Below are 26,997 nucleotides of genomic sequence, written 5' to 3'. Positions count from 1 at the left end.
CCATTTCAAACAAATGACATAAAATGTTCCATAAAACTTGTCAAATTTTAGTACTAGGAGAATCATGGGTTCTGGATTTTGGGTGCGTTTTGTAAGTTAGCCCATTAGAGGTATTTTGGTTTGAAAATTCTTGCCCTATGATGCATTGTTTCGCCATTGTTAAAGATGACAGAAATGAGAGTTTTAGTAATACATATAGATTTTCCTGAGAGGATTTCCTTTCCAAATTGGGGTGGGACGCTAATAATCCTTTTCATTCTGTGGTTTATTTTTGTTTCCTCTAAAATGCTCTTAGATAGTTTGACATGTTTTGGCTGATATAACTTGATAATTTAGTTAGGCCAAATCAGCTTACTTCCCCCAATTCCTTTTGGCTCCAAACTCCTGGGACTACAGCTCCTAGAATTCCCAGTTAGTATTCTGGAAATTTTAGTCCGAAACATCTGGAAGTTGCCAGAATGGGGAAAGTGGCTGTAGTTCTCTGTTTATAATTCTCCTTTTGTTGACTTCCTTCTTAAAGTTGATTGTCACTGATCAGGCGGATTTTTGATGGCTTCTCAGAAGCACGATTCACATCTCTTGCTGCTGTCAGCCCTGACTTAATTGTGCTGTCCAACCAACCATGAACTTTGGTAATGTGCTCCCCTGCAAAGTAGATTCTGCCTACAGGTTGAGCGAGTGGTTCACTAAACTCTTGAAACTGGTAGGGAGTGAAGGCGGTTATAGAACCCATAGCATACTTATCCAGGCTCCATTTTTTAATCACTGAGGGGTAACAGAGGGCGTGGATCTCTTTCTTGGGCAGCTGATGGATGAATGAAAGGTCATTAATGACAATATCAGCAGCGCTCTTGATATCAAGAGCTTGAAAGAAATCGGCATCATCAGCAAGGACATAGGCCACAAGAACCCCAACACCACTAGTAAAGTTATGATTAGGGTAGTAGATGAATCGGGATGGAAGATCAGTTGTGGACTTCCCACCATGAATGCCATCAGCCTCCCAAAACTTCTTAGTGCAAGTGAGGAAGATCTTGGTGCCACTTTTGTAGTGGGTAGACCGCAAAGCGTGTGCTTTTTTTGGTGGAAGGGGTGGTTCAAAATTGATGCGACGGGTGGCCCTTGCTGTGGAGCACACAATGACATAATCAGCTGTCACATTTGACAAGGTCTTTGCCGGGGTTTGATATTCCACTCTGACTTTCTCAGCATTCTGTTGTATCTTGATTACTCGGGCATTGAGATGCACACTTCCCGCAATGGCTTGATACATGGATATAGGCAACTGATCAAATCCACCAACAATTTCATCATATCTGCAAGACCAAAATGGGACAGAAGAAGTAAAAACCTGCTCTCCTAAAATTGGATAATGATATTAGTGAATAAAAGGTCACAGGACAATGAAATGAAAACAGTTCTGGAAAGAAGTTGGCAGCAGATTTGATAGAAAGCAAAGAAGATGCTTTATTCTTACTTTGAATTTGCTATCTATTATTTGTTATTTTTGCTTATCAGATTTGTTTGCCACCCATTTCACCACGAGGTGTCTCTGGGCGGCTTGCAATGTTACAATATCTAGTGATACCGTATCAGGGATCTCACCAGGAAGGGCCATTAAACAAAAGATACTGCTAACATAATGCTTTTGTTTAATTCTTAGATAAGCAGACACCTGAAATATGAAATAAGTTTGATTTAAAAATGCCTTTCAAAATTATTGGCAATATCATTTTATCTATACAAATTTATCCCAGGAAAATATACACTGATAAAATATTTTTACATTTTTAACATATTTTATGTAAACACATTTTATGTTTGGAAGAGAAGATGGCATTATCTCAAGTTGTCTACTCAGCAATAGCTGTCAAATATGATTCCATAAATCTGAGAGGAGGGAGAATATAAAAAGGGAAATTTATACCTGAGCTGAAATGAACAATTTAGTTCTTATTGAGTTGTGTATAGTTTGGATAAGCAAATACTATACAAGTCTTGATATAGAAACTGACTGTGTGAATATTTGCAATACTAAGCAAAGTTTGCAAAATTCCGATACCTTTTTTGTCTATTTTAGAATTAATTGTGTTTTAATAAAATACAAAGAGTAATGGGTTAAGCCTTGCAGAATGATTTAACATGAAATGCTGTCTTTACAATCCAGAATGTTAGTCCCAAGGTTTGTTTTACAGAATGCTTCAAAAAGGATATCTGGCAACTGTTAACCTAATGGTTTAAACCAGGGGTCAGCAACCTGTGGCTCTGGAGCCGCATGAGGCTCTTTGGGCCCTCTGCTGTGGCTCCCTGTCAGGTGATCCCACCACTGGCTGGCCCCGCCCCTCGCCTTCCTCTCCCAGTCACTCCTCGCTTGGCCTGAGAAGGTAAGGGCGACAATGGGGGATGGAGAAGTGGCCAGGGCAGAGAGTGGGGGAGAGAGAGACACATAGAAAGATACCGAGAGAGAGGGAGGGAGGGAGGGAGGGAGGGGAGAGAGAGATATGTCAAAATGATTTTGTGGTTCCTGGTGTTTTTTAACAACTGGTTCTCTGCCCTAAAGACTGGCTGGGTAGGCATGACTGGAGGGGATGTGGATGACTGGTGGAAGTGTGTGACATCAAATTGGCCATGCCCACCCAGGTTTTGTGGCTCCCAGTGTTTTCTTTTCTGTGGAAAACGGGTTCAAATGGCTCTTTGAGTATTTAAGGTTGCAGACCCCTGGTTTAAACTAATGCAGAGGAGACGTTACATATAGAACAAGTCCGCACAAATGACAATCTACTTCATATGCCATTTCTAACTGATATAAAAATTAATATCTACCGATAATGTTACCATTACTGATAATTGCCATTTCTTGCAACTGCAATAGTACGTTAGCTTTGGTTTCAGTTGCCAGCTTGTGGTTTGGGTTAACCTATGCCCAACATAGCTATGCCATGACTTTATTTGGCAGCAAAGAGTTAAGAGTTTGTGTACATTCCCTCACCAATATAGGGAGGATTTGACTGTGACCGTGTATGTGCCTGCCCTCCCAAAGATTTCTTATCTCCAGTTCCTTGCAGATTCCCATGGATCCTTCAATGGATCAACAAGGGTTTCATCTTTAAATTGGGACAATGATGAGGAAGTCATCTAATCCAAATGATACAGGTTTGCTTACCTTTTTTCGTTAGAGAAGATATCACTTTTCAGGCTCTCAATAAAAGATACGTAATAGCCAGAATCTTGATTCAGTAAGTCTCCAATCATATCTACAGCTCCGCGGCTCAGATTTCCTTCTTTAATTAGATACTCCTGTTTGAGGAGAGAAATCCTTAAATTCGTCTGCAATACATTGTTCAAAAACATCATTTCAGAGCAAGGAGCTTGATTTCAGATTGAAACTGGTGGGCTGCAAATCGGACAAATTCTTCTAATTCTGAGGAGATGTTGAGTTAGAGGTTTAAGCACAAAGCAGAATCATTCTGTTATTGTTCCACTTAATGACCTCCAGGGAAATAATCTGTCTCTTAAATAACTCCCATTTTGTTGAAAGCAATTTACGGATAATCCTCGACTGACGACCACAATTGAATCCAAGATTTCTGTTGTTAAGCAAGTCAATTGTTAAATGGGTTTCCCCCCATATTACGACCTTTCTTGTCACAGTTGTTAAGTGAATCACTGCAGTTGTTAAGTGAATCTGGTTTTCCCATTGACTTTGATTGTGAGAAGGTCGCAAAAGGTGATTTACATCACTCTGGCACACTGCAACCATCATAAATAGGAGTCAGTTGCCATGTGTCTGAATTTTGATGACATGACCACAGAGATGCTACGGTCATAAGTGTGAAAAACAATCATAAGTCACTTTTTCCACTGCTGTTGTAACTTCAAACAGTCACTAAACAAACTGTTTTTAGTTGAGGACCAGAGGTGGTATTCAGCAGGTTCTGATCAGTTCTGGAGAACCGGTAGTGGAAATTTTGAGTAGTTCGGAGAACCGGTAAATACCACCTCTGACTGGTCCCACCCCCATCTATTCTCTGCCTCCCGAGTCCCAGCTGATTAGGAGGGAATGGGGATTTTGCACTAACCTTCTCCTGGAGTGGGGAGGGAATGGAGATTTTACAGTATCTTCTCCCTGCCACACCCACTAAGCCACGCCTACCAAGCCAAGCCACACCACGCCCACCAAGCCACACCCACAGATTCGGTAGTAAAATTTTTGAATCCCACCACTGTTGAAGACTACCTTTACATTATGTTTAGTAAAGGGGATAAAGCTTGAGATGATATGACCAATGCCTGGGGAAATCTCAAGCAGGGTTATAATAGGAAGGTAGTCTATATTTTAAAATTTGTTCTTATGCATCCATGTGTATGCGTGCATTTCACTACTTTAACTTTGCATATATACCTTTAATTTAATGATACACTCATGAAAGTGTATATGCCTATTAAGATCTACCCACAAAAAAGAAAGTATTGGCCATTCTGACCCAGAATTTGGGAGGACAAAACAGAAGGGGATTGTTCAATCAGTGAGTCAACATAGTAGCCTGCTATTTAAACTAATTATATTCCATCTCATTCATTAAATATAATATGGCCACCCTCTCCATTAGACCAAATCCTTTACCAACTGTTGTCCAAGTGTCTCAGTCCAGACAGAATGCTTGTTAGCCAGTTTAGAGATAAGCCAGCATGAGCAAAGAAAAGTTAAGCATGTAATGTAATTACTATATGTCCTAAAACGAAAATCTGGTACTTCTGTGATGCCCTTAATGACTTTTTTGTTGTGCTTTACTACATTTGTCATCAACTGTGATGCTTTATGGCAAGCCTGTTGTAATTAGAATTCAAATTGATTTGGGGAGTCTCAAGTTCTCACTCACCACTTCAAGAACTTAGTTCAAATAGGCCAAACAGGCATTATCTCTGGCTGTGTCTGAGTCAGGCTTGGATACTTTTTAAGAAGGCCATTGTGTGGCTTTAGGGGAGACACAATCACTTGCCATCAATCCTGCATGACAAAGAGGTCCCTCCAACCTGTGTTTTTATTTATTTATTTAATGGTTCGATTTATATGCCGCCCTTCTCCGGAGACTCAGGGCGGCTTACAATGCATTAAGCAATAGCCTTCATACTTTTGTATAAACCTGCTTAGTAGGGCTTTCAGCCTCCGCTAAGCGGTGTTCTTTTTTATGCAAAGTCAGCTTATTGCCCCCACAATCCGGGTCCTCATTTTACCTACCTCGGAAGGATGGAAGGCTGAGTCAACCTTGAGCCTGGTGAGATTCGAACTTGCAGTAATTGCAGGCAGCTGGCAGCTAAGTGCTACTTAACAGCGCTTTAGTCCACTGCTCCACCAGGCTCCTTCTTTTACTAAAGGTGTGTTGCATGTGCAAAATAAAAACCTCATAAAAATACAGGTGGATCTTCAAATGACACCATTGTCATTGACTGCCATCTTGCCCTTTGGATTGCAATCTGTTTTAGTATTTGAAACTCTCAGGCTCAGTAAGTAATTTGTCTCATATTCTAATAATACTGTAAGAAGAACATGATAATACATCTTAAAGATGACTCGCCAGTAGTGGGCTGCTGAGGATTCGCAGGGGTTCGGAAGAACCTCTAGCTAAGATTCTGTGCAGTTCGGAGAACCCCCAAATCCCACTCCTGGCTGGCCCTGCCCTGCCCCGCCCCGCCCTGCCCCGCCCACCCCTCCCAGGAGTCCCAACGCAGCCCATTTTGGATGCAGGTAACTGCAGGGTGTGCACAGAGGCTCGGGGAGGGCGAAAAACAGGCCTACCGGAAGTTTGGGAAGGCCGGAAACGGACCAGTTTCTGGCCTCCAAAGGGCCTCCAAAGCCTGGGGAGGCCATTTTCGCCCTCCCAGAGGCTCAAAGAGAGCTTCCAGAGTCCAGGGAGGGCAAAAACGACACCCCCCCATCATGGTGCAGGAGGTTGACTAGGTAATGCCCAACATGGCCATGCCCACCCAGCAATCAGGCAGAAAACCCCTTGCTAAAATTTTTGAAGGCCCCCCCAAATCCCCCCCCCCAAAAAAAACTGTACTGTTTGGAGACTTGGTTTCAGGGCACAATCCAAATACCTTCGTTGAGTAGGTGTCATATTTATTTATTATGTAGCTGCAGTTAGTCCTTTTCAATTCTTCTTTAACCTGAGAATGATTTGGAAAGGAGAAAGGAGACATAGGAGAAGGAAAAAGAAGTATTTTGTTAAAAATGTATTACATCAAACCAAAGAAAAAAGCCACACCTAAAAAGGACAAATGTAGACTCAATATTGATAGATTATTATACTGTACAGATTAGAACTAGGTTTATGATAAATGGGAAAAATTATTAAAGTCAGTATGGTATAATAAAACTATAGCACTATAATGAAACTATGGCACTCCCACACATACAGCCAAAAGTATGGATCCAATATGAAGATAACAGCTTTGTTATAATAAAAAAGGAACAAGTAGAGAATGCACATGAAATAATCAACAACATATTCCAAGGAATAAAATTCACATAGGGAGAAAAAACAATATGTTGCTATCCAGGGGTGAAATTCAAAATTTTTCCCTACCTGTTCTATGGGCATGGCTTGGTGGGCGTGGCAGGGGAAGGATACTGCAAAATCCCCATTCTCTCCCCACTCGTGGGGGAAGGATATTGCAAAATCTCCATCCCCACTCCACTCTGGAGCCAGCCAGAGGTGGCATTTGCCGGTTCTCCGAACTACTCAAAATTTCCACTACCGGTTCTCCAGAACCGGTCAGATCCTGCTGAATTTCGCCCCTGTTGCTATCCTTCCTGGATATCCTCAACAGCACAGGAAACGATGACAAATTAGAAACCCAAGCCTATTGAAAAACAACCAATACTAAACAAGTGATCCATTATTACAGTAACAAACTAACCTCCCATAAGAAAAGCTGTGCAAACACACTGCAGCAACCTTGAACATTAGGAAAATGAACCACCTTCCAACAAAATGGATAATTGTGCAATTTTATCAAAAAGTGCCTGACCACTCAACCCAACACAGCACAACTGACATAAGCTGTGAAAAGGATAACGCTACCATACACCAATAATATCTCAGAAACAGGCAACAGACTATTACAACCACATGACATTGCAATAGCACACAAGCCAATTTGTGCTTGTGTGGCCCTCCAAAACCATCCTAAATAAAGCAAAAGATCCAATAATCCAAGAACAAAAAACAGGTGTTATCTACAACTTACATTGTAAGGACTGTTACAGCCAATGTGTAGGACATACAGTCAGGAGACTAGCAGAGCGCATCCATGAATACCAACTAGCAATCTCCTTAATCTTAAGAGACTGACTCAGTCATATTTTCAGCTAGGAAACTGTGAGCATCCTCGACCAAACTAAATCCAACAATGCTAAGGAATTCCTGGAAGATTGGCATTCTACAAAGCAGCCATCAATAGACACATAGACTTAAATCACATTTACACAGTGATGGGATTCAGCCAGTTCGCACCACTTCGGGAGAACCGGTTGTTAACTTTCTGAGCAATTGTTGTTTGAAGAAATCATTAGGGCAGAGAACTGGTTGTTAAATTACTTGAATCCCACCACTGCATTTACATACCATTCAAATAAAAAAGCTGAAAAGGAAATAAAAAAGACCAGAACATATCCTGTCCAGCAACCAACACCCAGATAAGCAAGTAATGATACCAGACAAACAATCAAGCAGGAAAAAAAATGAACTAATCAAGGAGGAAACCACAGTTTCGCCAGTACTGGCAGGACACAGTACTGTATGTAAACAGGGAGCAAACCACACACTCATTAGCACTGATGATATTACCTAGTCAGGTAATGATGCAAGCAAACAATCAAGGTTAGAAAAGATCAAGGTTCCCACATAGCTTTTACAGGTAGTCCTTAGTTAACAATTCCACTATTTAGTGAACATTCAAACTTACAGTGAAACTTTGAATGGCCACTAAAATGCTGAAAAAGAAGGTTTGCAATAGGTCCTTACATTGGCCACAGCATCCTTGGAGTCACATTACCATGATTTGGGCATTTGGCAACCAGTGATCATTTATGACAGTTGCAGCACATAAGCCAATGAATACAGGTGGGAAATCCAAACTTATTCCATTCCATTCCATATTTATGTAAACATAGTTCATTAAGATAATTTCCTTTTCAATGTATCAAATTGAAACCCATTCAGAAAATGGATTAATTTAGCACGTGGGTTGAGAGCTGTGCAAATACCATTGATGTCTGATTGAATAACTTTATCCACATCTGGTCATCTTTAATCTGCTGAGGCTACAAATACCAGATTGTATTGGCGTTGAGTGGCCGACCCCCTAACCTTTCTCTGTGAGTCTTGGAGATTGCTATGGCCAGCAGTTGCAGGAACATTCTGATCAGAAAAGGGAGATGAGTCTAGGAGTTGCCTTTTTAATTGCTCCCAATGGCAATTAAATATTGCTCAGGGGGTATTTAGGATGCCATAAGCCTTCATATGGTAAGTGGGGTTGTATTTTCAAGAGACACCCAGGGATAATGTTAAAAATCAGATAGATGGAGTCTGATACCATCATTTCAGACTAACACATTTTATTAAAAGACATAAATCCATCAGATGCACGGAGTGGTTAGACCAAAGTTTCCCAACCTTTACAACCTTAAGAGGTGTAGAAATCCCAGGTGCTAAGGCCTTAGCTTCTGAATGCCATTTTTCTTAGTCCCACATTTGAAAGCTGGTTTTTAGGAATTACTCTGAATTAAAATGGTTTATTCTTAAGCAAGGATCTCTCAGAGCTTTCTTGAGCAAGATTTATTAAAAGAATGAAGTATTGATATATGCATTCTAGCAAGTATAACATTTGTTAAAATAAGAACCAATTTATTATTTTATTAGTAGTAATTTTACTTACTGTTCTGTTTATATACCACCTTTATTTTTGTACAGCTCAAGACAGCGTATTTAATGCTCACTCCTATTTTCCCACAACAACCTTGTGAAATGGGTTGGGTTGAGAGAGAGGGGTTGGCTGGGCCAAAATCAAGCAGATGGGCTATTCCTTCCTTGACTTTAGTTTATGCATTTTAAGTGAAATAAACAGCCCAGGATAATTCTTTCCTAGCAATAAACCTAGAGAAGCCAAAACAAGACCAGGTAAACTTCACCAAAGAAGAAACAATAGCCCAATCAAGGAACTATCAAGGAAGAAACCACATCCCAACCATGATTGCTGGGGCTAACTACATCTATTATCGCCCAACAAACTCCACTCTCCCCTTGCGGTGATCAGTTTTGTCTGGTAACAAAGCACCTGCAGGAAAACAATCAAGAATTCAACAGCTATCATTTTGTCAAGATGGGAATCCTCCCTGTACATTAAAAAACAGAACCTCAATCACCCCATTATGGCCTTCATTTTGGCTTTTTTGACCGTACCCTGAGGACAGCTCTGGATGATAGAGAAACAAGTTTTGGACAATGCTTTTAGTACCTTTCATCTATGTATGCTTGAAACAAGCCATAGCATATATTTCTGATTAAAGATAAATTTTATGACTTATCTGAACCTTTTTGAAGGACTCTCGATATAGCTGTGAAGCAGATTTGCCTTCTTCTGAGGGCTTCACAGGATATTTCAAGACGCTGGGGTCTTTTTTGACTTCCCATACTCTCTTCCTGATGTTTTTAATAAAATACCAGGCATTCTCATTTTCCTGAAAAAATTCGTTCAACCGGAGACCAAACTTTCTGATATATTCCCGGATAATTCTGGGGAGAGGAAAGGAGAAAGCAGTGAAAATAAAAATAAAAATAGAATGATGTATAGTTCTGTGCACTGAAAAGTATCCGATTATCAGGAAAATTAACATGCAAATGTGAAGGTGAAATAATTGTTCTGGCATTATTTCTGGAGTATACACTATTGAAAGAGCGACGTCTACGCTGGCTGGGGCATGTCATGAGAATGGCTGATGGTCAAATTCCGAAAGATTTCCTGTATGGAGAATTAGTGCAGGGAAAGCACCTCAGAGGGAGACCACAGCTGCGATATAAGGATATCTGCAAGAGGGACCTAAAGGCTCTGGGAATGGACATTAACAACTGGGAAACCTTGACCTCCGATCGTTCAGCTTAGAGGCTAAAGACGCAGCATGGCCTTCTCCAATTCGAAGAGACACTTGTTCTGCAGGCTGAGGCAAAGAGGCAGTCCCGGAACCAGCGAAATCTGGGGGCTGGGCAGGGGACAGAATGTATCTGCCCTCAGTGTGGAAGGGATCGCCACTCTCGAATTGGCCTTTTTAGTCACACTAGGTGCTGTTTTAGGACCTCTTTCCAGAGCACGATACCATAGTCTCTTGAGACTGAAGGATGCCAATGATAATGGTTTCTGGAGTATCACTGTCTCTCTTTCACTTTGCTTTACATATAGAAAGAAAAACTGCACACATTTAGCCAGAATTTCCAGTTTCAACACAACTTTTTCCCTCCGTAGAAAAGAGCTACCAATTGAGAAGAGGGGAAAAAAACAGCACAGAAAAACAACAACAACACTCAAATTGCTTGATAAACTCTTACAAGTCATTTGTCTTACCAAAATCATTCAGGCTTATTTTTCTCCCATGAATAGATACTTGGAAGAAAGATAAGATCAAACAGAATGATTCCAATCCAAATTAAACTTGTTTTATTCTCAATTATTTGCCTTGGCTTTTAGGATGCTTTATTTTTACTTCCCCGTGGAGCCTACAGTCTTAGGATTTCCTAGTAGTCTGCCATCTAAATACTAAGCAATATCAGGTTGGGCCTACTTAGCTTTTTGAAAGCCAAGCTAGATATTTCCAGCTAATTTGTCCTCTTAATTCTGAAGGAAATTAGCTTAACCAACCCTGTGAATGCTCCAGCAGCAATACTCCATTCCATGCCTCATCATGTTTATCCTGTTCACTCAGTATAAATTGCTGTGGGCTGTGTTGTCAAGTTTTAAATGGCTAATGAACTACCCTTACAAATATGTGGAATTTAATGCTGGATTCCGAGAATCTAAAATAGCAATGTTGTTTTGGGACATACCTCCAACACCCTCCAGTCTTCTTGGTATGCAAAGAGAAGAGATAAGTAAACATGATCATCTCACATCTCACCTGTGTCTCCCAGGGAGACGCATGGGTCCCAGATTGACATACCAGCCTTCTATGTCATTTCGATAAGTGGTCACTCGTCCTCCCACACGTTCACTAGCTTCAAGAACCGTCACCTGGAAGCAAATAGGAAAGCCATGGCATCAAGTTGACAATTGTTTCTTATTAAAACTTCTCTGCTCGGCTGCTTTGTGACTTATTTTGGGGAGATTTTCTTCATAGCATGATTGATTTGGCTTTGAGATGTCAGTATTGTATGGCTGTTGGCACCTCTTCCCTTCCCTAAGGTTCCTTACCACAAGTTGGCATTTTTCTACAGTACCTGCCAGTGGTGGGTTTCAAATTTTTTTACTACTGGTTCTGTGGGTGTGGCTTGGTAGGTGTGGCATGGCTTAATGGGCGTGGCTTGGTGGGCATGGCAGGGGAAGGATACTGTAAAATCTCCATTTCCTCCCGATCAGCTGGGACTTGGGTGGCAGAGAATAGATTGGGGCGGGGCCAGTCAGAATTTTTACTACCGGTTCTCCGAACTACTCAAAATTTCCGCTGCCAGTTCTCCAGAACTGGTCAGAACCTGCTGAAACCCACCTCTGGTACCTGCTGTTCTCAACATTTGACATCTTTCCCTTCTGACACCCAGAGACCTTTCTCACTATTTTCTTTGAGGCACCTTCCCCCAATAGAGTCCCAGCAGTTCAAATAGCAGAACCGCAATGTTGAAATGTGTTACGCTTGACGATTATTGGAAGTTCTATCACATTGGATTTGCTTTCCACCCTTATTTTGTGCAGGGAACATTTTGTGTGAAATAGCATTTCATCTTCAGATATCTCACTTGAATGTGTCTTAGAATCTAAGGAGATCTATTCTTTGCAATCAGGAGGACTTTTTCTTTTCTTTGTCTTCATTGTTTTAATCTATTTAAACTTTATTTATTTATTTAAACTTTATTTTCTTTGTTTATTGAAAAGTATTCTAAACAGCATGATGACAGTTGCAGTCATTGTGCAATAGAGACTGAGTTTCGTCCTCCTGTGAAACTCATAGCCCCATATCAAGATAGATCTCTGCAGCCACAAAAACAGGTTCTATGCTAAAGCCTCAAATTCAGTCACAAGACTCTACACTTTGTTGTGGTCAGATCACTTTCTGGTCAAAATGTATTATCCTGGATCTCTGCTAGGTAGGATGCCCTATTTGAATGGTCTATGTCCATCTCAGTGTCTTGTCACAAGTAAATGCCTTATTCTCAAAAGGGGAAAATGTACATACACAGGGTATCAGGGGTTAATTTATTCTTCCTTCCTTAATATATTCATATGTAACCACTCCCATCCTTTACTCTGCCTCATTGATATAAAAGGGGATGTATGCACCTCCTTCCTCGCTTCTATCTACGATAATTCAGAGAATATAGAATGCCTAATGTAAATAAATAGTGCTTTGTTTAAATACTCTGTTCCTGAATCATTTATTGAGTCTGATCCTCAAAAATACGCAACATGTCTAATGGATCTACAGCAGGAGTCTCCATGCTTGGCAACTTTAAGCCTGGCGGACTTCAACTCCCAGAATTCTTTGCTGGCTAGGGAATTCTGGGAGTTGAAGTCCACCAGGCTTAAAGTTGTCAAGGTTGGAGACCCCGATCTACAGGGTTTCCAGAGGATGTTTGGGGATTATCCTGACAATCAGTTGGACATCTTGGTCTTACACCTTGTGAACTCCTAGAGATGGGAGGGCAATGGAGAAGATTGCCCCTTCACAGTCTCTCTCCAGTTTCTTAGGCCAAGCAACTCTTTCATTTTCCAGGTTCCTACAGGAATGAAGCAACTGAAGACACTCTTAGAGCATAAATAGTACAAAAGTAAAACTAGAGATTACTAAGTGTTTTTGAACCCACACTTGAGTCACTGCCACTAAGAACAGCAACTCATTAATACTTCTTTGTGCTTATTGCATTTGGAATTTTCTGATTGATAACCCATTCAGAGTGACCTAACCCCTTATTAAAAAATGTGGTTACAACAGGCCACCTGCAATGGCACATATGAGTTTGCAGGGATTTTTGCAGATAGTTGCTTGATTTTTATTCTTGGATGCCATTTGGACAAGATCAAGGGAAGGCAGCTTTTTGCGTTATGATTTGGGATATATTTGAGCTTGTGGAACCCAAGGAAATGAACTGAGTTCTCTGTAGCATAAATTCTTCCATTTCTCAGCTAGATCCAGGACCTTCCTGGCTCTTGTAAGCAGCCAGGTGGGTATATAGGTGGCTGGATTTAGGAGGTAGTCAATGATTTATTGTGGGAAGTTATTATGCCATTGTCTTTAAAAGGGCGGTCGGTTTGAACTTCTCTCCTAAAACAATTCTCTTGACTTGGCTATGTGTGATGACTTTTGCACTGTCTACCACCTTCCCATTGTGAGGAAGGTTGTTGAAAAGGATGAAGATATTAGTTATATAGGATTCTAGAGGAAGTGGATTTTCTATATCCCTTTCAGCCGAGGTCTAGACTCAGGATTGTGATAGAAACAGGCTGATTTGCTCTAAAGTATAATTTCTGGGACCTGGGAGGGGAGAATGCAGCTCTCATAATCTTAGTAGACCTTTCATTGGCTTTTGGTGCCATCATGTTATCCTTCTGGATTACCCAAGAGTTGGGACTAAGAGGCATCATTCTAAAGTAATTCTTCAATGGCTTACCTTATGTCCAGCCCCTGCAAGAACGTAGGCTGCACTAAGCCCAGCCATTCCTGCACCTACAACCACAACATGTTTTGGATTTGATGTCTGTTTCAGACCATTTCTGGCGATCTCTAGAAATTCTTCATAATCAGCTCCTTCGAAGCATTCTTCTAGGGGGCTTCTGTCATCTGCACAGCTTCCCAAGGCAGCCAAGAATAGCAGTGAGAAAATAACTGGATAAAACACATACAAAAATGGAATATGTATGAGGGTGGCATTTTCCTGGCTTTTCTTATCCTGGATTTATTGCCTCTTGCTCTGTTCATTTGTCCCATTCTTTTATGTGTGTCATTGAACCAACTTCTAACCAGAGTTCTTACACTACATCTAAACCGCAATAAAACAAGCAAAAATGGACACGCAGTCATTCCTTCCGCTTCTCTGGTCACACAAAGGATCTGATAACAAATATGTCCTCTTCATTTTAACTCCTTAACATCTTCTTTTCTTGGCAACAGTGGGAAAGGGGTTACAATTTGAAGGGTTTTTGCTTCCCAATTTAGTCCACTATCCAAGGATTTTCTTGGTGGATTCCTATTCAAATTCTTACTTGCTTAGTTTTTTTAAGATAATCCTTTCAAGTAGCTGTTATAACACTTAAAAAGAAATTAATCTGGCCTGAAAATGCTGCTCAAATAGATGTTAGTGCTTCCCCAGATATGTTTCCATTTGTGGACAACTCCCCTGTCATCTTTTCGGGTTTTTACTGGCAGATAGAAAAGACACGAAGAAAAAAGTGTGCTTCCAAAGTCTTTTCCTTTGTCTTCAGCCACAATATTTCTTAATATATAACCCGGATTGTGGGGGCAATAAGCTGACTTTGTATAAAAAGAACACTGCTTTGGGGGGAGGGGGGCGAAAGCCCTACTAAACAGGTATATACAAAAGTATGAAGGCTCCGGAGAAGGGCGGCATATAAATTGAACCAATAAATAAATAAATAAATAAATAAATAAATAAATAAATAAATAAATAATTTGGTTACAGAAAGAAAATCCATCCAGATGCCATAAGACCAGGCATTTGCCCCTGATAGGCTTCTATCTTCTTTATGGAGGAAGGAACCAGGTTAAGGAACGTTGGCATGGATGCTACATCAGAGAAAAAGTACAATTCCAAATATATACCGGCAGATCTATGTCAGGTTTCTATCACCTAGTACCCTCAGGATGGGTTGGATGGGGTAGAATCAAGATCATGTGAAGTGTTAATACTACTTTATAATGCCTTGGTAAGACCACGCTTGGAATATTGCATCCAGTTTTAGTTGCCATGAGATAAAAAGGATGTTGAGACTCTGGAAAGAGTGCAGAGAAGATCAACAAAGATGATTAGCGGACTGGAGGCCAAAACGTATGAAGAACAGGAGCAGGAATTGGATATGTCTAGTTTAATGAAAAGAAGGACTAGGGGTGATATGATAGCAGTGTTCCAATATCTAAAGAGCTGCCACAAGGAAGAGGGGGGTCAATATATTCTCCAAAGCACCCAGAGGCAGGACAAGAAACAATGGGTGGAAACTAATAAAAGAAGAAAACTTAGAACTAAAGAGAAATTTCCTGACAGAACAATTAATCTGTGGAACAACTTGCCTCCAATCTGTGGGTGCTCCAACACTGGAGGTTTTTAAAAAGAGTTTGGACAACTATTTGCCTTGAAATGTCATAGGGTTTCCTGCTTGAGCTGGGGGTTGGACTAGAAGACTTCCAAGGTCCCTTCCAATTCTATTATCCTGTTATATCTGTAGGTTTTCTGATTGGCTAGGTCTCATGCTGCTACGCCACTTGGACGATTTCTGATTGGCTACGTCTCATGATGTGCCATTTAGTGTATAATACTTGAAAGTTGATTTGTGGGACAATCCTGATTCCTATATTTCTGCAAAGATTACAGAATTCAAGACATCGTTCTATTCAACGTATTTCTTGCCAAGTGGATATTTGGCTACTTTGACACTCCTCCAGCACTATCATTCAAACTGCCTATGTATTGATGCTAATTGATTTTGAACACAACTATTTTCTAGCTTTATGCTACCCTTTTTAAGGAGTGATAGTCAGAACGGTACATAATATACCAAGTGTGTTTCCTTCGCAGATATTTCCAAAAGTATTATCATACTGTCAGTTATATTTTCAGTTCTTCTCCTAACAAATCCCATGCATTCAATTCACCTGGGCTGATATTTTCATTGAGCTGTTAATCAACATCCGTTTTCTGGTTAAACAAATTTGGGAATATTTGTCTTAAAAAATTTCCTTACACTGAACAATTACTGACATCTCTCAGAAAAGATTCAAAGGCATCTGGATTTTATGTTACCTGCAGACCACATTTATTTATTTAAAGCACTGATATGAAAGGTTGTCCAACTCAGAAAGAGTTGAGACTCTGGGAGATGTACAAAAAGCATAAAACACAAAAGAAAACAGCACACATCAAAAACTGAAACAATTAAATGTAGATTGGAACTGAAATATACTACAGGTAGTCCTTGTCAAAGTTATGATACAAAGCAAAAAAGGGACTTATGAGCTGGATTCAAAGTTCCAACATCTGCCTATTTCCATGCCCACATTCTGGGCACTCAGCAACGAACCTGCATTTAGGATCATTTGCAGTGACTGCGATTTACGGTGGTTTTTTTCCTGGAAACTGGCATTTATTTCTGGTTCCTGGAAAAACCAATGCATAGCAAACAATGAGTTTGCATAATGACAGTGGCATTTGCTTAATGGCCACTGCAAAAAAAGCTGAAAAACCACACTTTATGAATGTCACAATTTATGACCAAAATGGCCAGCTCAATTTCATTTGTAAGCTGAGGACCATCTATATAGCTCTTGGAAATTGGAATTTTTGCTCATCCTAATCCAAAGGTTTAGAAGACCTCCAAAGTCCTTTCCAACTCTGTTTATTCTATTCTATTCTATTCTATTCTATTCTATTCTATTCTATTCTATTCTATTCTATTCCATTCCATTCCATTCCATTCCATTCCATTCCATTCTATTCTATTCTATTCTATTCCATTCCATTCCATTCCATTCCATTCCATTCCATTCCATTCTAAAATAGAGGTGCAGCTTTCTAGGACTGCTGATGGCTCCAAATGTTTTTCCAAAGCATCCCAATGTGGAATGCACATTGTTTCCTTGGACATGTTTCCTTCTATGTTCAAAGCAATTCTATCCAAGCGTTCCAAGTTAAAAAATAACTACATTCCTTCTCCATGTTTGTTTCAGTCCTGGGAATTAACCCGTCTCCTCTCCTCCATGAGATGGATGCCTTCTGCATTTTTAAAAAACTCCCTTTATAAGTCTGAAAGTTGAATCATGACAACTGGATTTCTTTTCTTTTTGGTTTGAAGCGTTTTGCTGCTTATGCAGTTAGCTTCTTCAGTCACATACTCACTCCCTTTATAAGCAAAGTCAGATGGCATTTGGCCACAAACGCAAAGAAGGTCTTGAACTTTTCCAGAAAATCGCTCCAGGCTCCAACTGATGACCCGACTGAACTGAAATGATGACTGTTCCTTCTTGCTGCTGATGTCGAAACCCAACTTCTTTCTTAAAAGAATTTCATTAGAGGTGCCCGGAATATGTCAGACCTGGGGAAGTTACCTAAAAGCCCTGAGGAAGAAATTTCTATAAAGGGTGGTTATGACTTCTGTTTTCTTCATCTTAGAAACTTTATAATCTGTAATTCTAAATTGCACTCCCCACCCTGTTTCCTCATGTTCTGCTGTCTAAATTCTTTTCCTGACTTTTGACTCTAATCACCACCCGTGTCTGGATAAAGTGCCCCTCAACAAAGCCCAGAAACAATGTCAGAATGTAACTAAAAGATAAAGATCTTTGGGATTTGCAGTTATTCAGTTTCTATTAATTAAGTAGTGCTTAATTATAATTAATAGGGACAAGGTGGTTCAGTGACTAAGACGCTGAGCTTGTCGATTGAAAGATCTGCAGTTCAGCAGTTTGAATCCCTAGTGCCACGTAACGGAGTGGGCTCCCGTTACTTGTCCCAGCTTCTGCCAACCTAGCAGTTCAAAAGCACGTAAAAAATGCAAGTAGAAAAATAGGGACCACGTTTTGTGGGAAGGTAACAGCGTTTGTGCGCCTTTGCCGTTTAGTCATGCCGGCCACATGACCACGGAGACAACTTCGGACAGTGCTGGCTCTTCGGCTTTGAAACGGAGATGAGCACTGCCCCCTAGAGTCAGGAATGACTAGCACATATGTGTGAGGGGAACCTTTATCTTTACCTTTTAATTGTAATTATGTATTTATTTTATTACGTAGCTTATTGTCCTTTTGTTGCATTGACTGCAAGAGTTTGCTTTTGTATAACAATTAGAATTGCCTTACAGAACAAGTTTCTACATTCATACATAAAATTTAATTAATAGAATTGGAGGGTCCAACTACAAGAAGGCAAATCGTTATATAACACAATAACCTTTAAAAATCCCATTTAAAACTAATTCAATTCAGTGTGAAAAGGATCTGCTGCAGGGATCCACTCCGAGCTGAAGAAGCTTCTTGGATGAGAAGCAAAACGTCTTCAAAGAGAAAACAAGAAAGTCCAGTTGCCTCCTGAAAAAGCACCTTTGGGACAATCTCATTCCTAGCATTTGTAAGTGAGCATGCAAGGGATGCCTCAGAGGATGGGGCAGGACCTGGGAGGCCGAGCGCAGACCAAGATCATTTGTACCACCAAAGACTTTGTGACAAACCTAACTTACTAGTTTTTAGTATGCTCTTCTCTTATTACTACAAATATTGGAAATGTATCAAGGCAAATTGACTATAACCCATCTCATTAATATGAATTTGACCACTTGATTAAATGTCAACTGATTTTAAATGATAAAAGGTTATGAAATTTTGAAATCTAATTATGGAATAAATAATAATACACCTTTGACTTCACATTGTGGTGAACTAATCTTCATCATCATCATCATCATCATCATGATCATCATCATCATGGATCAATTCACCATCAGTCAATTGCAAAAGGCAGCTTTACTTGGAACAGCTGACATCCTGTGAAAATACCTCTAATACAGGGGTGTCAAACTCGCAGCCCGCAGTCTGGATGCGTCATGTGCTGGCCCCGCTCCCACCTGATTTAGCGAAGGGGGAAAAAGTCCCGATATGTCACATGATGATTCCATGACGACGCAAGTTTGACACCCCTGCTCTAACATCATAAAACATTGGTATCTGCCTATCCCAAGTCCTTAGGAAGGACTTGATAAGTGGACAAAAATGCCAAATCCATCTGAACATCTGGCTGATTGTGTGATGAACCAGTAATTAAAAATGTCTAATCTAGCCTAAACATTTGCCTGACTATGCTTTGAGCCATAATATATTAAATAATACATTCCATTCAAGCCATAATTCAGTTAGTGAGTCTTAGGCAAAAAGGTACTTACAGAAGACTTTCATCTTGTTGGCTTGGAGACTGTCAATGGCAATGCTTGGAAGAAGATTTACTGATGCTATGTAAAGTGTTCAAAACACTTTTGATTCACATGTCGAGAGCATGCATTGGAGAATGCTTTTATACCCTAACCTTCTCGCCTACACTTTTATCCTCCCCTCCCATTCTAATGATACATAAAACAAGGAACAAGGAAGTCAGCTCTTTTGGATTTACACCCATGAGGAACACACATGAAAGGAACATATTAATTCAGAGAGTTACAGAATTAAGCAATTTTAGATGCTGCTTATATATCTGGATCTAAGTGTAAAATGAAAATAAGTTTCAGTTGTCATTTCACATCCTAATTCCTCTTGCAATAATCTAAATAGTTTAAAACACTTGATTGAGCAAGCTGGTTGAGGAATTCTGAGAGTTAAATGTTCACACATTTTAAAGTTGCCAAGGTTGAAAAACACTGATTTACCGGAACCTTTCTCAATCTTTTTATCTTGGAGGAATGCTTATAATAAATTTCAAGTCTTACTTGAAAAACGTCTGCATAAAGATAACAAAAATATAAAAACATTGCAATATAGTTAACTTCTAACCTAGATAATACATATTTTACAAGAGCTAGCAGCTAAGTTACAGCACTTAAAAATGTCCACCAGTGTGAGCAATAGCATAGTTCAATGTGAAAAGTTAAAAAAAAAAATCAGATTTACAGTATTCTTTTCTGTCATAATCTCTTGTAGAATCTCTGGGTCTGAGGAATCCCAGTTGAGAAAAGCTGCAGTATTAATGTCCTGTGAATTCCCTCCAAATTCCCCCTTCAATTTTCAGACTGGGATTATTCGAAAGTAAATTTAGTATATTGATAAGAGTCAAAATTATACATCTGTTCCAATACCCTCCAAATATATGTTGCAAACTTTAATATAGGAAATACAGAACAATTTCTGTGATGATACAAGAGAGGTCATACAATATATTTCTAACTGTGTCCATAGTGGGTTTCAAACTTAATAGATTGGATTCTTTAGAAAAATAGAGGTCATACCGGTATATATGGCCAATCAGAAAAAAATGAATGATGGAAAGATTTAAAAAATCCTGTTGTTGTATTCTAGCTATAATTAAGATAAAGAAAATTTAATGGTTTGTCATTCCATTAAATTGATGGAACATAATGGTGGCGCAGCAGACTAAAGTGCTGTTAAGTAGCCACTTAGATGCCAGCTGCCTGCAATTACTGCGTGTTCAAATCTCACCAGGCTCAAGGCTGACTCAGCCTTCCATCCTTCCGAGGTAGGTAAAATGAGGACCTGGATTGTGGGGGCAATAAGCTGACTTTGTATAAAAAAGAACACTGCTTAGGAGGGTCCGAAAGCCCTACTAAGCAGGTATATACAAAAGTATGAAGGCTATTGCCTAATGCATTGTAAGCCGCCCTGAGTCTCCGGAGAAGGGCGGCATATAAATCGAACCAATAAATATAAATAAATAAATAAATAATCAATAAATCAATATGGGGATTCCTCCAAATCTATACATGTATATATATAATATATTTATATTTATATAAATATATAATATAATATATAATATAATATATAATATAAATATATATATATAATATAATATATTTATTTTACAACTTTTAGCTTTTCCCAAAATCTCACTACTGTAGATTTTAACCATTTATTTATATTTAAATTTATCTGAGACAATAAAGGAAATTTAAAACATCAAATAAAGCCCCAGGTTTTAGATTTGCATAAATATCTTAGAGGCTACAGGAAATTTATGTGACTAATTACCTGAGTAACCTAATAATATGCAAAAGCTGTATCAATTTATTTTGGTATGGATCATTTATACTGTAACAGTGAATAAGATTTAATGTATTATTGGCACAGAGAACAATCTATGACCAGCTCAGCTTTGTTTATGCTCAGGGTGGCTTTGATACTCTGATCAGACAAAGCCAGTCAATATTCCATTAAACATAACTTAATGTTGATAAATATTGCTACATTGAACATTTGTTTATTTGTTTATAAAAATCCTGCCTTTAATATTTTTATAAATAACTCAAGTCAAAGAACATATCTCATGCTCTTTTTTTGTTGTACTTTCCCCGCAACAAAAACCCTGTGAGGTCGGTTAGTGACAGGCCCAAAGTCACCCAGCTGGCTTTCATGCCTAAGGAAGGACTAGTACTCCAGTCTTAGCCATTAGACTAAACTAGCTTTCTAACATAAACATATTAAACATGAGAGATTAAGGATGTTCTCGATAAATTTCATGAGACATCTTAATTGGTGAGTAAATTATCTTGGTTGAAGGATTAGAGGAATATGTTTGAATCCAATTAACAAAAATAGAAAGCTCTCTGTATTTTGTTCAGGAATATGCTTTGTATCTAACAAGGCCACTAATAAATTCATTTTTTTTCTGAAGGAAGATCAGAATTATCAGTTTGCATTCTATCATTATTCAAAGCTGGTTTCATTTTTTAAAACTAGACCGCATAGGATGGATAAACAAGGCCTTGCCAAAATGTTGGCATTTATATTTAGAAGAAAATTAGGCAGCTAAAACTTGACAGTATGATTTTTCCAAATCAGTTATTTAATGTATGTAAAGATCACACAGTCTGGCTTAGTTCTTAAATTCTGAAAACGTCAGGCTAGAAAGTGGGAAACTGGGAATCCCAATTCCACCTTAGGCACAAAGCCAGCTAAATGACTTTGGATCAGACACTGTTTTAGCCCTAGGAAGAAGGCAATGGCAAACAATTTCTGAAAAGCCTTGCCCCATGCAAATGACTAGCTGTTTGCAAGGAATATAAATCCTTCCATTGCCCACCACCCGGTCAGAGCTGGAGAAGCTTCTTGGATGAGAAGTGAAATGTCTTCAAAGGAAAAACAAGAGAGTCCAGTTGCCTCTTGAAAAAGCAGCTTTGCGATTTCTCCAGTAACCTTTGACTCAGTATTATTATAAAGTAAAGAATATCGACTTTGGATCAGACACTGTTTTAGCCCTAGGAAGAAGGCAATGGCAAACAATTTCTGAAAAGCCTCTCAATGTGTAACACCTTGATCATTTGCAAAAGAAGCGTTGTGTTGTGGCAATCATTCCTATGACAGTCTCTAGTCCTTTGTGTATCCTTATTATAAAATCAGGTCCAATCATGGAGTGATCCACTTAATGACTTTCACCACTTATGACCATAATTGCAGAGTTCAATTAACATCATAATTTAAGGGCTACCTGTGCTTCCCAAATAACCGTCAGAATAACTGGAAATCAGGCAGCATATACATTTAATAAATTATGATTGTCCTTACCTGAGAAAATAGGCTATTTGCCTTGGGGAATTTTTGGTTGTTGACTTGCAAACCAAATTTGCATTTCCCAACTAGAAAACATCATCAATTCTTTTGTTAAAAGGCCTTTCCATGATTGCGTTCCAAATCTTACTGTGCCAGGGTGTTCCTAGAAACGTTGTGGCTGAAGCAATAGGTACTGGTTGACTTGATACCTCTCCCTCTCTTCTGCTTCCCCCAGAGTCCTGGTGGCGCAGCAGACTAAAGCATTGTTATTAACATCAGCTGCCTGCAATTACTGCAAGTTCAAATCTCACCAGGCTCAAGGTTGACTCAGCCTTCCATCCTTTCTAAGGTGGGTAAATTGAGGACCCAGTTTGTGGGGGCAATAAGCTGACTTTGTATAAATATACAAAAGTATGAAGGCTATTGCTTAATGCATTGTAAGCCGCCCTGAGTCTCAGAAGGGCGGCATATAAATCAAATTAAAAAACAAAAAACAAAAAACAGATAATAACTTCCTTCACGTTAATAGTCCAACTCCCACCTTAAGTACTTTGTCCAGTTTGGCATCATTCTTTAAGAAGGATTCAGATGATTGGAAAACGTTACAAAAAGAGCAATAGGGACCATGAGGAGATTAGAAAGTAGAACTTGCCGCCCCTAGCAAAGTGCAGTCAAAAAAGTCAAGATGATGGCTGTAGTGGTGCTAGCAAGACTCTGTTCTTATATGCAGAGCTTCAGTCGCACCATTGAGGACACCATCTTGACGTTTTGACTACACCTTGCAGACAATCCTTGCAGTGTATGATGAAAAAGGTTATTTGGAAGAATAAAGTTGGGAACCCTTTACAGTAAACCAAAATATGTTTCCTGAGAAGATTGGTGGTGGCTGCTTTAAAGAGAGCTGGGAAGTGCTGTGTGAACTTGATTTACGATCACAATTGAGCCCAACATTTCCATTGCTAAAGAAGACAGTTGTTAAATGAGTTTTGCTCTATTTTACAACCTGTCTTGCCATAGTTATTAAATTAATTACTGCAGTTAAGTTAATAACACGATTATTAAGTGACCCTGGCTTCCCCATTGACTGTTGCTTGTCTGAAGGTCGCAAAAGGTGATCACATGATCTCAGGACCACTGTCATAAATACATGCCAGGTGCCAAGCACCTGAATTTTGATCACATGGCTGTGGGGATGCTGCAGTGGTCCATGGGGTCGCGAAGAGTTGCACACAATGTAGTGACTGAACAACCACAAAATTTGCCTCCCTGCATATAATTTGTGTATGTATTGTTGTTGCTCAGAACAGCGTGAAAAAGGGTGTTTAGTCCTGTTTTTTTCCAGTGCCACTTTAACTTTGAATGGTTAATTAATAAATGGTTATAAATCATGGGCTATCTGTAATCCAGAGAACAATTTTCCTTCCAATCTGCAGCATCCCAAACTACAAGGAACTAAATCCTGGGAAGAGAGATTGGCAGAACTGCAAATATACACTTATAACACTTCACCAATCTCTGCAAGGTGGGCCAGAGCAGGTGGAGAGCTAACTCACTTGGTCCCAGATTTCAGAACCACGGAATAATGAATTTGAAATGCAGGGAGGCAAATTTTGTTGTTATTCAGTCGCTACATTGTGCGCAGCTCTTCCCGACACCACGGACCATAGCACAACCCTCCTCCTCCTCCCCCACGTTATGTATGCTAATGAGGAGTCAAGCCAAGGAACGTAGTCTTCACTCAGGTCCACCTATCCGGCGGGAAAATAAGTAAATCTGATTGGTTGAGCTGTCTGACAGCTCCCCTTTAAAGGGCAAGATGTCGGACAGGCAGAGAGTTTGTATTGTATCTGTTTGCAGAATAAAGAGCTGTTTATTTGGAACTCTGCGTCCTCCCTCTTCAATCACCCAATTTAACAGCCCCCCGCCATCTTCCACTGTTCCCCAAAGCAATCTTAAATTCATACTCATTGCCTCAATGACACTATCTAACCATCGCATCCTCTGCTGTCCCCGTCTCCTTCTCCTTTTGCTTTCCTTTTGTATTTCAGCTTCAATATTTGTCCTTCCAAAGGACTGTCAGGGCTGATTTTTCTTTAGGAAAGGATGCAAATTAAGGAAGGGAAAAAAACAAAAACCCAACGGGCTAGCAGTAAAATCATTTCCCACGTGCGTTCCAGGAGAGGCTAGAGAGCCTTTGGTTGGTATGCACTGGATAACTGGCTCGTTATCTTATTTTGGTTCAAAAATATCCTAAATCCTGAATCCACCTTTTCTCTCTCTTTGGAAAAGAAGGTATCAAAGCTCACTCAACCATCCATGTTAAGGGACCAAATGGCCCATAGAACTGCCTCCGGATTACCTGCCCCCTCCCGCTCCCCCCCAGGAACGCGCCGGAGGGATCACTCGAGACAAGAGCGAATTTACAGCTTGTTAAATCAACTCTCGCCGGAACGAGAGGTTCAGCTGCGATATCTGCAGGGCTGCTGGCTTTCTTTGGCCCCCGTTTTTCCTAAGTCGAGTGTTGCTTTGTGTTCGAGCTGTTTGCTAAATAAAAGAGAGCAACAGTCTGCGGGTGTGATCGGGCAATAGAAATCCTGTAGCTTTCTTTGGAAACAGAGAGGCTGCCGCACTGGCGCTTGCGAGGAAGTTGAGTCTGGGGAGAGTCATTTGAGATTTGGGTTCGATTCCCGGTCAGGGAACACCGATAACCTCCCACCGGCCAACTTGGTCCCACAGAGAGGGCCTCCTTAGGGTGCCGTCGGTCAAGCAATGCCGACTGACGACCCCCAGGGGGAGAGCCTTCTCTGTGGGGGCACCCGCCCTCTGGAACGAGCTACCCCCAGGAATACGACTAATCCCGGATCTCCGTACCTTCCGTTGAGCTTTGAAGACCTTCCTATTTCAGCAAACTGGGCTGGCTTAAAATTTTAATGGGTTATTTTAAGGGTAATGGGTTTTAATATTTTGGGAAGCAAATTCGATTTAATTCTGCTTTTAAATTATTTTAAATTTTGTATTGCATGTATTTTAATTTTGGCTGTGCACCGCCCTGAGTCCTTCGGGAGAAGGGCAGTATACAAATTTAAATAATAAATAAATAATAAATAATAAATAACACATTTTGGAAAAAGCCCAAAGGTATATTTTTATGAAATAGGGATAATCCTTCAAGACCCTGAGTGCGAGTTTACATTTTATAAAATGGAGTAATTCTTCGAGGTGCTGTTTTCTGAAACGTAAGAGTTGTTTATCAATTTTCTTTTCAAGTATCAATAACAACTTCAACAGATTTCTGGAGAGTTCATTTCTTAAATGTATACATTTTATAACCATGGGTTACTTAATGGATTATCTTTTCCTTACTCAGAATAATTTATTTTTTACAATTTCTATCACTCCTTCCTGCTAGAACTCACCACACAAAACAAGGCATGAAAGTAAAGAATCCATCACCAAAACAAGATCACTTAAAAGTCACTTAATATCTAAAAAAAAAAGCCAGATAAAACTATGGCCAGGTTTGCATGCAATGCATGGTATTTTTCCTGTAGCAGGTGATCTTACAATAGTATACAAATAATAGTAATTCCCCTTGCTCAGTAGTTCTAGTTTTCTGCTCCATCTCTCTCTTTCTCTCTCTCACTCTCTCCATCTCTCTCTCTCTCTCCCTTGCTCACTCTCTCCATCTCTCTCACACACACTCTCTCCATCTCTCTCACTCTCTCCATCTCTCTCTCTCCATCTCTCTCTCCCTCTCTTTCACTCCCCCCCCCTCTCTCTCCCTCTCTTTCTTTCACTCTCCCCCCCCCCCCCCTCTCGCTAATCCCAAGCAGGCTAAGAAAGGTGGGAATTGATAAGTGTTTGGGTGGGAGACTACTGAAAAATCAGAGAAAAAAGCGGTAAACCTCTTCCATAAACTTGCCAAAACAATTACATGGGCTATCCATGTAATCCTTGATTTACAACAGTTCGCTGAGTAACTGTTCAAAGTTACAACAGCAATGAAAAATGTGATTTACAACTGTTTTTCACAGTTGCAGCATTCCCATGATCATACGATCAAAAATCAGATGCTCAGCAACTGGTTCATCTTTATGATGATTGCTGTGTCCCAAAGTCATGTGATGACTTTTTGTGACCTTCTCACCTTCTCACAAGAAGCCAGATTCACTTAACAACCAGGTTACTAACAACTGCAGTAATTCACTTAACAACTGCGGCAAGTAAGATAGTAAAATGGGGCAAAACTCACTTAACAGACATTTTGAACTCAATTGTGGTCGTAAATTGAGGACTACTTGTATAGG

General features: G+C 39.8%; 1 pseudogene; it reads right to left on the bottom strand.

Moving 5' to 3' along the window:
* Positions 1–514: 514 nt before the first annotated feature.
* On the bottom strand, positions 515–19,471 carry LOC139310171 (L-amino-acid oxidase-like; annotated as a pseudogene).
* Positions 19,472–26,997: the final 7,526 nt, after the last annotated feature.

The sequence above is a fragment of the Pituophis catenifer genome, unplaced genomic scaffold (assembly GCF_029215685.1).
Source record: "Pituophis catenifer annectens isolate HBS135680 unplaced genomic scaffold, rPitCat1.0.hap2 SCAF_2, whole genome shotgun sequence".
In the NCBI taxonomy this organism is placed as follows: domain Eukaryota; kingdom Metazoa; phylum Chordata; class Lepidosauria; order Squamata; family Colubridae; genus Pituophis; species Pituophis catenifer.
This window is presented reverse-complemented; position numbering and strand designations above follow the sequence as displayed.